This window comes from Ipomoea nil, unplaced genomic scaffold, assembly GCF_001879475.1.
Source record: "Ipomoea nil cultivar Tokyo-kokei standard unplaced genomic scaffold, Asagao_1.1 scaffold0146, whole genome shotgun sequence".
NCBI lineage: Eukaryota > Viridiplantae > Streptophyta > Magnoliopsida > Solanales > Convolvulaceae > Ipomoea > Ipomoea nil.
Genome location: NW_017616574.1, coordinates 2,675,174 through 2,688,818, shown reverse-complemented (window position 1 = coordinate 2,688,818; position 13,645 = coordinate 2,675,174).

Genomic DNA, 13,645 nt, shown 5'->3' with positions numbered 1-13,645 from the left:
CAAATTACACTGCAATATTACAAAATGCGTTTCTTGTTGCATAGAATTGCACTCAAACTGTGATTCTAAAATCACATTACACAAAATTGCACAAACTATAAAGTGTACTCAAATGGTTACAATTTTACATATGATTGAGTGTATTTTATAGTACTTCTTCCCAGGGCCGGCCTTGGAGCAAAGGCAGGTTGGGCCCTTGGCTGGGGGAGGGCCCCATCCTATCTCTTATATATATAGTATATATGTATTGAGTATAAGTAATTTATATACATATATTTTATTGTAAGGTGAATTAACTTGATTAGTAAGATACTTGAATTTTAACCTCATTTAATCAAAGACTCATGATCCAATCCTTCCTTTCACATTTTAGAATTCCTCAACTTTACTTCTTTGCTTATATTCTAATGTATATTTTAAAAATTTATTAAATATACAATTTTTTGTCGTGAACTCAGAATTTTGCAGCAATGAAACAGTAGAAAGGGGTAAAGAAGAAGCAGAAGAAATTAGGGTTTAGGGAAGAAATTGGGGATTTCGAATAGAATTCTCAAAAAACAATTGTCCAAAAAGCATAAAAATATCTCTTCTACAAACAGAATATATAAAGCTGCTAATACATCCAAAACATCTAACAAACTCCCACAATTTTAGCTGCTACTCTTGCTGCATTGTCCATACTGGCCTCATGATAAAACGACGTCGCATGAAGGGTTTTCTCCACGGTTATGACGACTGAAGCCAAACGACATCATCCGACCCTTAATTTAAACGGCTCCAACGGCTGCTTCATACGATGTTGTTTGGTTAAGTAGATGCGAAGCCTCCTTTTTTTTTAAAACGACATAGTTTGGGTCCCTCGACTTTTACTTTCTTCCTTGTTTCCCCTTAGCTTCTGAGCTCAATTCTTCCACCTCACATGCATCCTCCATTCCTTCCTTCAACCTTCCTTCTCTTAGGTTCAGGGACATAACATTTTTAATGCAATTTCTAAATTTATAAACTTTTATATACTTATACTAAACATATTATGAAAAATTGAATTAAAAAAACTTCAATCAACTCATGTTAACCAAACAAGACACCTAAAAATAGGACGGAGAGGGTTATATGATATATTTTGAGATTGACTTATAAAAAAAATTAAAAGATAATTTTATCGTACCTTTTTATGAATATCTAATCAATGTAATATAGAAGCTTCTATCATGTGTCATTATATGTATTCAAATTATTCTTACAAAAGTTTAAAATTTATCTATTTAAAAGAAAAAGTATTTGTATTAAAAAAAAAGTATTTATAAAAATCATATAAATAATATAGAAGATGTGTGATTTATAATATGCTTTATGTTCAAACTATTTTATCTAGATAATTATGTTTCATATCTTTTTGCATTTCTTTATTGCGTTTTGAAATATTTTAATTTCTTGCTCCTAGTCAAAAAAAGATTTTTAGCTTTCCATATGTTTGTAATTATTGTTTTATAAATTTTTAATAATAATTACTTTATTATTTATTATGATAAATGTTATTGTTTATAAGTTTACTCGATTTTAAATTATTTATTCATTTTTATAAACTATAATATTATTTATTTATGAAGGCACTTATACGATTATTTATTATTTTTCATTAAGGAAAGCACCTAGAAATTTTTCTCATGATTATTGTTGTGTATGTAAAATTGTTAAAAACTTGTTAATCTTATTTAAAGTTATTGACATTAATAATTTTTTCCTTATTTAATTTAAATTTTAGACATGAAATATATATTAACCGGGGCCCATTTTGTATCCTGCCCCGGGCCTATAAAATGATAGGACCGGCCCCCTGCTTCTTCCGTCTTATTTTTGTTGGAAAAAATAGCTTAAAATGACATGTTAGTGGCTATTTTGTGGTACAATTATCAGTGGGGTCCACTTCCGATTTGGGTCAGGTCAAAGTGGATTCGGATTCTTCGTAGTGAGACGAAGAGATTGATATATTGTACGCTCAAAACGGATAATGGGTGAATGAGATATTGATTCTCAAAGTAGACCTATTTGAGTTGGAAAATGAAGGGAAAAAGTGAGCTTTTGTCCCACATTGGTTTGGAAAGAGGATTTGCCCTCCTTTTTATACAAGAGCTCTTTTGGAGCTTGTAGAATTGTATAGCATAAAGGCTCTCTCGCGTCGGGGGGGGGGGGGGGGGGGTGGTGAAGGTGCAAATCAAATTTCCTTGAAGACCGCCAATCGGCGGACCGAACTTCAAGAGGAAACTGCATGCTCAATCTGTGAACTACACCCTGAATGGCGTGCTGTTCGTTAACGGAGGAGGGTATGTATTGCACTGCTGTTCGTTAACGGAGGATGACCGACCTCGCAAGAGGGGTATGTATTGCACTGCTCGAGGTCTTTTACTCGAGGGCGCTTCCCACCGCACCGCACCCGTTTGTGGTTGGCCGATTCTTGGACTTCAAAATGGTTGATTCAAAGACCGTGATTGACTTCAAAATGGTTGATTCAAAGACCGTGATAAGTCAGGTAGAAGATTTGCAGCTAATCTTCGACGAGATCCGTGACGAGGGCATGATACTGAGCGAAGCCTTCCAAGTGGGATCTGTGATTGTAACAACCCAAACTTTTATTTTATAAATCCAATTTTAAGAAATTCCAAAATAGCCATTTTTACTCCATTAAAAATTTTTGCGATCAATTGGTGTTTGAATAAATTATTTTGGACACATTTTAAATTAATTCAACACCAAAATTCCTTTATAAATCCAAAATCCTAAATTTTCGGGTAACTCGCGTACCAAGTTTTAAATTGAGAAACCAATCTGAGTGAGAACGGGAGAATTCTGAGAAGCTTTAAACAAGTGTTCATCTAGAAAATTTTTTGAGAAAATTCCTTTTCAACCCCAAAGTATTTAAAATAGCAATTCTACCCCTTGGGTCCACGTTGCTAGGTGAACCACAATATCCCAAAAGCTTTGCCTGATGCATTCTTTAGCCAACCTTTTGCCATTTTTACCCTCCACCAATCATTGTGGATTCTCCTAGGGTTTAGTGCCCCTATAAATAAGAACACAATCAGACTTTGCATCTTGATTTCCAACCTTGTCTTCCTCCCCAAAAGCTCCACAAGACATCCAAGAAAATCACAGTAAGTTTCATAGCATTTCATCTCTTCTAGCTTTCCTTCCTAGCTTTCTTTCCTGAGAACTTAGTCTTAAGGTTGTTGTTTGGTTTGTTTGAGGTGTTTATGTAACACCCCTAAATTTTAAAAATTTTAATGCTTATGAAATAAAGGCAATTCTATCATTAAATCCCAAACAAAGCATAACTAAACATAATTGTTGGGATACTATGCCACATCTGAGCTGGAGAACTCAGATGCACAGGCTAAAGTATCTAAACAGCAGAAATCCCCAAATCAATGTCAAGTACATCATCATGGCACGCATGCCGATAAAAGAACTAAACTAACTAAGCCCACGGGTCCAACTAGCGCGCTCCGGAGCTACTCATCTGTGCCTGAAAGCCAAATATATCTGTTCAGCGAATAATGCTGGTAACCCACTCCAACGTGTTAAATACAATATAGGTAGAAATATATAGCGAAAACCATTTTGAAGCCAGAATACATATATACTTATGAAACTCTAATTTAAAACCGAGAATAGACTCAATCAAGCAAGGGTAGGCACATTCCACAGAATTAATCACGCATATAAAGATACTAGCATGCGCCCTAAGGTCACAAGACTATTCCATATCAATCATAACAGTATTCAATCACTATTTCAAACACGTAAACACATTTGGAGTTGCCGCAGGACCAATTGCTTGCCCATACATGAGGGTCAGCGCATATAGCTCTGACACGGCCCCGAAGCACCCTGCCTTGTACCACAACACAAGGGGATTGATCGCAACCAATCGATGAACCGCAGCTCATTTATAACGTTTGATCGCAACCAAACGGTGGACCGCAGCCCGAATAGTATGTATATCTAATCGCAACCAGATTATGGACCGCAGCCCTATATATATATATATATATATATATATATATATATATATATATATATATATATATATATATATATATATATATATATATATATATATATATATATATATATATATATATATATATATATATATATATATATATATATATATATATATATATATATAACTTATGCGTGGTCAACCACACTACTCGAGACACGCCTAAGGGTTCATGCACATTCCTCCTAGGCCAACGGGATACCAATTCAACTAGCGTGCAATACACAAGACTCTTTTATCCTACGAACGGTACCCGATACATCAATCTAGACTCATGCACGACAAACGGTGGTCCAATGGGACACCACGGGACACGGGGAAACATCAAACGGGGAAAACCACCATGATCCACATCGGGATTCCAACGGGTGGCCGGCGGGTGGAGGGCCACCCGCCGGCGACAAGCTACGAGGCAGCGGGTGCCCGGCGGGAAGTCACCGACCCGCTGCCAGGCGGTCTCATGGGGCAGCGGGTACCCCTGCCCCCATCTACCCCCCACTGACTCTTATGTAATAACTCGGTCCCGGGATCCCTCGTGGAACCCGAAACCATGTCCAGACACATTTAAACACATCGATGACACCACGTAATCAAGTAATGGATTAAAACCAAGAATCACATTAAATACATCCTAACACGAATCGTAAGCATGCCAAGACTCAATACCCGATCATGCAAAAAATCCCACCCAAACATACCAAGAATACCACAATACGAAATCCATGTTTTAACCCTAGGGCTCTAGTCATAATTAAAATATAAGATCATTTATATAATTTATCTTAGAATCAAGAACATCAAGATTATCACATAAGTATCAAGATCAACACATAAACATCAAGATCATCTCATAAACATCAAGATTATCTCATAATCATCATATCAATCTCAGGAAAAGCCTTATCAAGATGCAAACACAGAATCACATATCAAAGGAGCCAAAGAAGGAGATTATAGCAAGGAAAATAGATTTTGTTGAGACATGGGTTACCTCTTAGCCTTAATTAATCCTCCCTTGGCTATTAAGGTTCTTCCCTAAGATTTCCATCCGATTGATCTCCCTAGGCTTGGTGGTGGGGAATCTCTTGGGAATAATTTCGTATAATATGAGTATGGGTGGTAAGGGTTCTAATTGCTTTCTAATCCCCTATTTATAGAATCAAGAATCATAATCATAATCTGAATAGTAAAGGCCTACTATCTTTTTTCCTAATAGATATATAGGTCTAGGATTCCTAATTAGAATCTGACTAGTAAAAGGTTTACTCTCTTTATTCCTAATAGGCTTAAGACTCTAGTTTAGGCAAGGGTCCACAATTCATGGCGGACCACATTAATTATTTAAAGGGAATCCTAACCAAATTAAATCTTTTTTAATTATTATTAACGGAATTAATTAAATGATTAATCCGGGATCGAAGGTCGTAACACGGGGTGTTACTCCCTCCCCCCCCCCCCCCCCCCCCCCCCTTACAAGAAGCTTCGTCCCCGAAGCTTAGATATCATTACGGGGATAATGAGTCAAAACTAGTACGGTGATCACATAGAGAAAGTGTTCTACGGGGAAAATATATAATTATATATCTATGTATACTGAGTTTTTGGGAACGATTGGGTTAAAAGGATAAAGAGAGTGGACGATTAGGGTTTCAAATATGCAGACAAGGTTAATTTGGGAAATAGGATCAAGATTTTCAAAGTTGCAACTTAGGAAATAAGGTTGCCACCTTGTATGGTATCATTTGAAATAAGGAATCAAGGATGAGGTTTGGAACGGTAGAGTGGATTTCTCAAAGAAATGGTATTCGATAAACAAGGGAAGGAAAGGGGTTTCGCTAGAATAGGGTTAAGGATTCTCGACTTCGAGCGATTATTCTTGTTTGAGACTTGATTATGACGTAAGGATGAACTGACGATCCTTTTTCTTTAGTTTTGGCGCTGCTTAACTCTAAGACTTCCGTTGGTCTTTTCTTTTCAAGCTAAAGTCTTATCCATCCTTACCGATTTTGAAGGAATTCTCGTGATGAATCCCATGCATACTCTCCCAAAATGCCCAAAAGTCTTGACCTAGTCAGTTACTTAAGCCAATTCTTCTAGGGCGCACTTCCAAATTCTTCCCAAAGTCTATTGGGAGTCAATAAATTTCGGGGTTGACTTTCTCTCCTTATTGAATTTCATATCTTCTTTAGTGAATGAAATTCTTAGCAAGACTTCATGTCCTCCCTGGAGTTCGGCTTGCTATACCTTTTGTGTTACTCTTTAATAGTGAAGGCGCCTTGGCATGCTCCTCTTCTTCTTGAAGTGCCGTTGGTTACCTAATCTTGTTGCGGAATGACTTGGTGACTTTACGAGTCATCTTATTTCTTTGTTGGTCTTTTAAAACCCTTGAGGCCTTGGCACCAATGTGCTCTTTACTCTTTCCTTAGCACCACGAACAATGGCACTCTTGATTTTACACAACTTGTAAGGAGCTCTCTGATTACTCGAATGATGTCCATGGTTGAAGGAAGCCTGGTCCATCCTTAGCGCTTGACTTTAAGGCATTTGTAAGTCCTTAGCACGGGCTCCCAACTTGACTCCTTGGTTTGCACAATTCTCCTCGTCAACCATCCCTAGTCGGTTGCTTCGTAGAGCCCAACTACAACTTTTATGTGAAATGCAATTGGTTGTGTCTTTTCGAAGGCGTCTCGCGGGTCAAGGTCTTTTACCGAGGTCACCACTTTTAGACAACCCATGATCCCTTACCCAAGACTCGCGTTCATCACTCGAGGCACACAAGTGCGCAATGAATCAATAAAACGAGGAGTTAAGAAATCAACACACCGTACCCGTGGGCGGTCGTCCTCCTGCCAAGGTCCTGTCAGGGTCCCGTCAAGGTCCCGTTGGGGGCCCGTTGGAACGCAATTGTGAAGAGGGAATTACTTCGAGAAAAGTCCCAAAAACGCACAAATTCAAGTCCAAACACTTCCACGCTTATATGAACAACAAAAGGGACTTGAATACATAGAATGACTCATCGAACAACGTTATTTAACCCTAAACACGAGTTCTGGATAGGTCAAGACTCTCGCGTGTCCTTCATTGTTGCTTAGTAGGTCAGGTCTGGTTTCCAATTAGCAGCCTCGTAACCTTCACAGGGTAGTCGATTATAAACCAACTTTGTCTTTACCTTGCCTTAATTAATGGCAAGCCCTCTTGGTTTTTCTTGAAGTTCGGCTTGTCACCTGGTCCCTTTCTTAATCCTTTGGTGACCAAATGCTTGGTTGATGCCTTTCTCTTCCTTGGGATGCATTTGGTTGACTGCTCTTGACGTCGCATGGCGTTTGGCGATTTTGTGTGTCACATGTACTTCTTACGGTGCCTTAAAACCATCAAGGTCCTTATTCCAAGGTAAGGCCTTTATTGCAGGGAAGTTTAGTGCACGACACTTTCCGCGCGTCCGTCGCCTCTACTTGACATGCCGAATCTTTTCAACAACTATCCTAACACTAACCTAATAAGCATCAACCCTCATGCCACTTTAGACGAAGCAAGGGGTTTACACCACTGGTAGGGTTTTAGCAAGGTTCGAAAGAGAGGGGTACAGGTTTAGAGAAATGGCAATGATTCCAAGCTCATAACGATTTAAGGTGTCCAAGGATAGATTAGGTACAACAAAGAGTGAGTAAAGGCATAACAGGTGTTTAATTGCTTTCAAGGATTCGAGGCAAGGGTTTCGATAGTTAGAAATATCGAGAGGCTGTGATTCAAGGGAGAATGATATTTTAAGCTAGGGAAAAGGGTTCACAAGTCAACATGATATACTTACCTCGCACTAAAGATTAAGAAAAGACGATGTTCATGCACTACTTCACTTCCTTGCATTTAATTGGCGTTTCTAGTTCTCGTTTACAAGTGGTCTCCCACATCCGTTACTCCTTTTTCCGGGTCTGTTCCTGAACTCCTCGTTGTAGAAGTTGGATTTGGTGAAGGTCAGTGGTGCTAGCGTAAGCCTCGTTGAGGGTTCCGGGTTAACGAGCCGTGGGTAGGAGGCTCGGGGATTCTCGACTGGTTCCTTGTTGGCGTAATTCCGGTGTTTACAGGATCATCACCGATCGTAATGGTAAGTTAGGGGTTCGCATCCTTACCTTGATGCGATAACGATGGGGGACTCTTAAGCTAAGCACAGAATAAAGTAAGAAGAAGTTAAGCAGACAATGATAGATAAACTCACAGTCTCACCGCGCGTCCTAAGATTCCTATACCCTAAGTACTTAAACACCTAGAGTTCAAGCCTAATGTCCTAAAGTCCTTTCCTAAAGACCTCAAACACTTAGAATTTAAGCCTAATGTCTTTAAAGTCTTATCCAAAAGGCATTGTCCTAGGGTCAAACTTAGGCTCTGATACCAACTGTAATACCCCTAAATTTTAAAACTTTTAATGCTTATGAAATAAAGGCAATTCTATCATTAAATCCCAAACAGAGCATAACTAAACATAATTGTTGGGGTGCTATGCCACATCTGAGCTGGAGAACTCAGATGCACAGACTAAACTATCTAAACAGCAGAAATCCTCAAATCAATGTCAAGTACATCATCATGGCACGCAGGCCGATAGAAGAACTAAACTAGCTAAGCCCACGGGTCCAACTAGCGCGCTCCGGAGCTACTCATCTGTGCCTGAAAGCCAAATATATCTGTTCAGCGAATAATGCTAGTAACCCACTCCAACGCGTTAAATACAATATAGGTAGAAATATATAGGGAAAACCATTTTGAAGCCGGAATACATATATACTTATGAAACTCTAATTTAAAATCGAGAATAGACTCAATCAAGCAAGGGTAGGCACATTCCACAGAATTAATCAAGCATATAAAGATACTAGCATGCACCCTAAGGTCACAAGGCCATTCCATATCAATCATAATAGTATTCAATCACTATTTCAAACACGTAAACACATTTGGTGGTGCCGCAAGACCAATCGCATGCCCATACATGAGGGTCAGCGCATATAGCTCTGACACGGCCCTGAAGCACCCTGCCTTCTACCGCAGCACAAGGGGATTGATCTCAACCAATCGATGAACCGTAGCTCATTTATAACGTTTGATCGCAACCAAACGGTGGACCGCAGCCCGAATAGTATGTATATCTGATCGCAACCAGATTATGAACCGCAGCCCTATATATATATATATATATATATATATATATATATATATATATATATATATATATATATATATATATATATATATATATATATATATATATATATGTTAGGAATATATTGTAAATTTTGATGAGCCGAATGTATTTTTGAAAAATCAAGTAGTCCCCATTTTTATTCTATTTGAGTCAGTTTGATTCTACGGAGTATGGTGCACCCATATCATGCAACCCATGTACAAGTCTGGAAAATCACATGTTGATTTTAAATGTTAAGCGGGATTATAGCTTAACATAATTAAGTTGCGAATAAGTCACCAAGAATTATGCTAAAGGAGTTGGAAGAAACACGTGTGAGCTATGCTAAATGATCTTAAGTTCGAATCTCAAGTGAAGCATTTTTAAGCTTGGGAGACTAGCTTGGACTGTATGGGAGACTAGCTCTAACCGTATGAGAGACTAGCTTGGACAGTATGGGAGACTAGCAGACTAGCTCAAAGTATACCAAAACCGTATGGGAGACTAGCTCTAGCTAAAATGGAGACTAGCTAAGAATATGGAGACTAAGTAAAATGCACAAGTCTCACAAAAGCCATGCACCATATGGAGAAGCACACCAAGTATGGTGAACCAAGCTAGAAATTCGAAACAGAGCATCTCACCATGAACAACAGTGAAGTTTTTACAGAGGTTCCAGTATATTATTTTACAAGGATCATGAAGGAGAAAATATCTGATATATTTTCATCTGAACATCAAGTTTTTACGGTGGAACCGGAGACGCTCAAAGAAGGCTGATTCGCGGAGAAATTATTTTATACTCAAGCAAGAATCAGCAGATAAATTATTTGATCAACTTGACATGTCAGAGTATTTATGAAGGACCAGAAATGTCAAAGATTGCCGCGCCGAACTTATTCAAATTTTGGAGGCTACAAAATTCAAGACACGGCAACGGGAAAATTATTCAAATCATCTGACAAAAGGAGAAATGACATCTACCTAATATTTAAGGTCAAGTTGACAATATCTTTTGATCAACTACAATTCAAAATGGACGATCAAGATCGAAAGTTGATCAACGGGCAAATAGCTTTCACTAGCTATAAATTGTCCAAGCAGACTTGAAGACAAAAGAAGAAGAGAGAAGAACCCCAAGTGATTGAGCAGTTCAAACTTGAACAAACGGCTAAGACATACAAGCAAAAGATACAAGCTATTTTTTATTAGTCGAAAAGGGGGAAACAGAGCTTCATAGAATTAAATTCAAGTCTGAGTGAGAGAAAAATTTTATCTCTTTGTAGATTTCTCTACTGAGTGTAGAAAGAGGGCGGAGTAACTAGAGAGAGTGAAAAACCCTGGTTGAGTGTAGCTTTGTGCGTAGCACTCGTGGTGAAGGGCAGAGTAACAAGAGGAGCTTGTGAAAACCCTGTGAGGACGTAGCTTTGTGCGTAGTTCTCGTGGTGTAGGAGTACAGCTTGGTGCGAAGTACTCGGGAAGGCGGAGTAACAAGAGGAGCTTGCGAAAAACCTTGGAGGAGTGTAGCTTTGTGCGAAACACTCGGAGAAGTGTCGGTGGACACTTATTCACTATTGTATCTAGGTGATCGAAGAATAGTGAATTTCCTCCTTGAAGTGAAAAGGAGAAGAGTGGACTAGGAGGATTACACCACCTCTGAACCACTATAAATCTCTCTCTCTATTTACTTACTGCTCATATATTTTGTGCATGCCTATTCTAACTGCGAACTAACCCGATTACGATTTATCGCATATCTTTATCTGTCTGGGTTTGATAGTTCCACGTTTGCATGCAAGTCAAACTTTACGTACATCATCCTTGAACCATATCAAGTGTTTCTAACGTGTTGCATGTTTAGAATCTCTCTTTGAGCACCGCACTAATTAAGCATAACACTTTACCGCTACTTATTCCGCTGCACACTCTAAGTTGTTTATCTCGTTAATGCTTGTTACTTAGAGTTGAAATTACCAAAGTATTATTTGCCTTGTGTGTTTTCGAAGAAAGTTTGAAAAGTTAGAGAAGTCTATTCACCCCCCCTCTAGACTTCTCGCCACCCTTTCGAGACCAACAAGTGGTATCAGAGCGGTTGTCTATTTGAGTCAATTTTGACTGCTAGATAGATCTCGAAACTTCAAGATGAAGAGAGATATGGCTCTTGCTCAAAATTTGCTTTTTTCACTTGATAAATTTGATGATTGGAAAATACGTATGCATGTGCACTTATCTGCTTTAAATGATGAAATGTGGGAAGTCATCACCACTGGCCCTATCTAAATCATGGAAGCTAATACTGCTACTCCACGAGATCCAAATGCTCCACGATATATTCCAAAGCCAAAAATGGAGTGGACAAAGGAAGATAGAGGACGAAATAACTTGGACAATATTGCCAAGGATATTTTGTTCAAAATGGTCGATGACACAATATTCCCAAAGATTCGAAAGTGCACCACAGCAAAAGAAATATGGGATACTCTCATTAGTATCGGTGAAGGCGATGAACAAGAAAAAGACAACAAACTAACCATTGCCATGAAGAGGTTCGAAGATTTCAAAATGCTACCGAACGAAAGCATCACCGACATGGAAGCTCGATTGATCAAAATACTTGGAGAAATCACGGATCTGGGGAAAACCATTACCCAGAAGGAAATATCGCTCAAAGTGTTACGCGGACTACCTACAAATTGGGATATGAAGGTGACCGCAATGCGTGATCATAGAGATCTAAGGACATTATCTACGGATAAACTCTTTAGTGATCTTAAGGCGTATGAGTTCGAAATGAAGACACGAGTCGAGGAAGAACGTGATGAACAAACATCCGCATTGATGGCCGAACAACCCTCCTCTTCAAGGTCAGTAGTAAATAATGATTTTTTATCTGACGAACAATTTTCTCTATTTGTTAGGAAATTCAAGAAGTTCATGCGAAAGAACAAAGGATCACCACAAGGAAATTTCTTTCGAGAAAATAGAAGATCAAGAAGGGAACCGGTCGAAGATAACACAAACGTGTGTTACAATTGTAGAAAGCCTGGACATTTTATGGCCGAATGTCCACACCCCAAGGCGGACAAAAATTTGAATACTTCTCCACAGGTTGAATACAAATCCAAAGAGAAAAAATTCAAAAAGGGCAAACGGAAGGCACTAATAAGCGATCCGTTAGAAGCAAGTGAATCCGAAGAATCATCTAGTGACGAGAGTGATTCATCACAAGAAGATACGGCGCTACTATGCCTAGTGGGCAAGACATCCGAACATGAAGAATGTTATATGGCGCGTGAAATCGACGAAGAGCATGGGTACCTAAAAATAATTAATCTTTCTTGCAGGAAGTTTGGTATTTCGATAGCGGTTGCTCTCGACATATGACCGGCAATAAAGCTAGTCTAGTTGAGTTCAAAAGTATCGAAGGACCAAAAGTAGTGTTCGGTGGAAACGATCGATATGGAATGACAAAAGGAACCGGCGCAATTGTGAAAAATGGTCTACGAATTGATGACGTATCTTATGTCGAAGGATTAAAATTTAACTTGTTTAGTACAAGTCAATTTTGCGACAAAGGATATCTCGTAGAATTTTACAAAGGCAAATGTCAAGTCAAGGACGAATCTACGAACGAAGTCGTACTCGCCGGATCAAGAAAGAAAAACATGTATGTTGTGGATTGGAGTACAACGAAGGAATCCGTATGCTTGAAGGTAAATAATTCGAATGAAGCTTGTTGGGAATGGCACAGAAGGCTAAATCATTTGAATTTCAAAACCATCAACAAGCTTGCAAGAAATAATATAGTCGAAGGACTACCCAACATTGTGTTCAAGAAAAATCAAATTTGTGATGCATGCCAGAAAGGAAAACAAATCAAAGCATCATTCAAAGTCAAAGCTCAAGAGTCAACATCAAGACCCTTAAGTCTACTGCACATGGATTTATTTGGTCCAGTAGACCCAGTAAGTATAAGTGTTGCCAGAGCTATTGAAGCTACTGCAAGTCGAAAAAGACATGAAGATTGCGACAATACGAACCGATCGAGGATCAGAGTTCGTGAACAGAGTGATTCAATCTTATTGCAATTCACAAGGAATTTTACATCAATTATCTGCCGCACGAACGCCGCAACAAAATGGTGTAGCTGAAAGAAGAAATCGAACACTCAAAGAAGTCGCACGAGTCATGATAACGGCCGCCGGACTACCAAAAAGATTTTGGGCAGAAGCGATTAACACGGCGTGCTATACTCAAAATCACAGTCTAATCCACAAGTCTTATAACAAAACACCATATGAATTATGGAAAGGGAGAAAACCCAATCTCACCTATTTTCATACATTTGGTTGTAAATGTTTTGTACTTGTTAACGGAAAGTCTCAATTAAAGACTTTTGACGAGCGAGC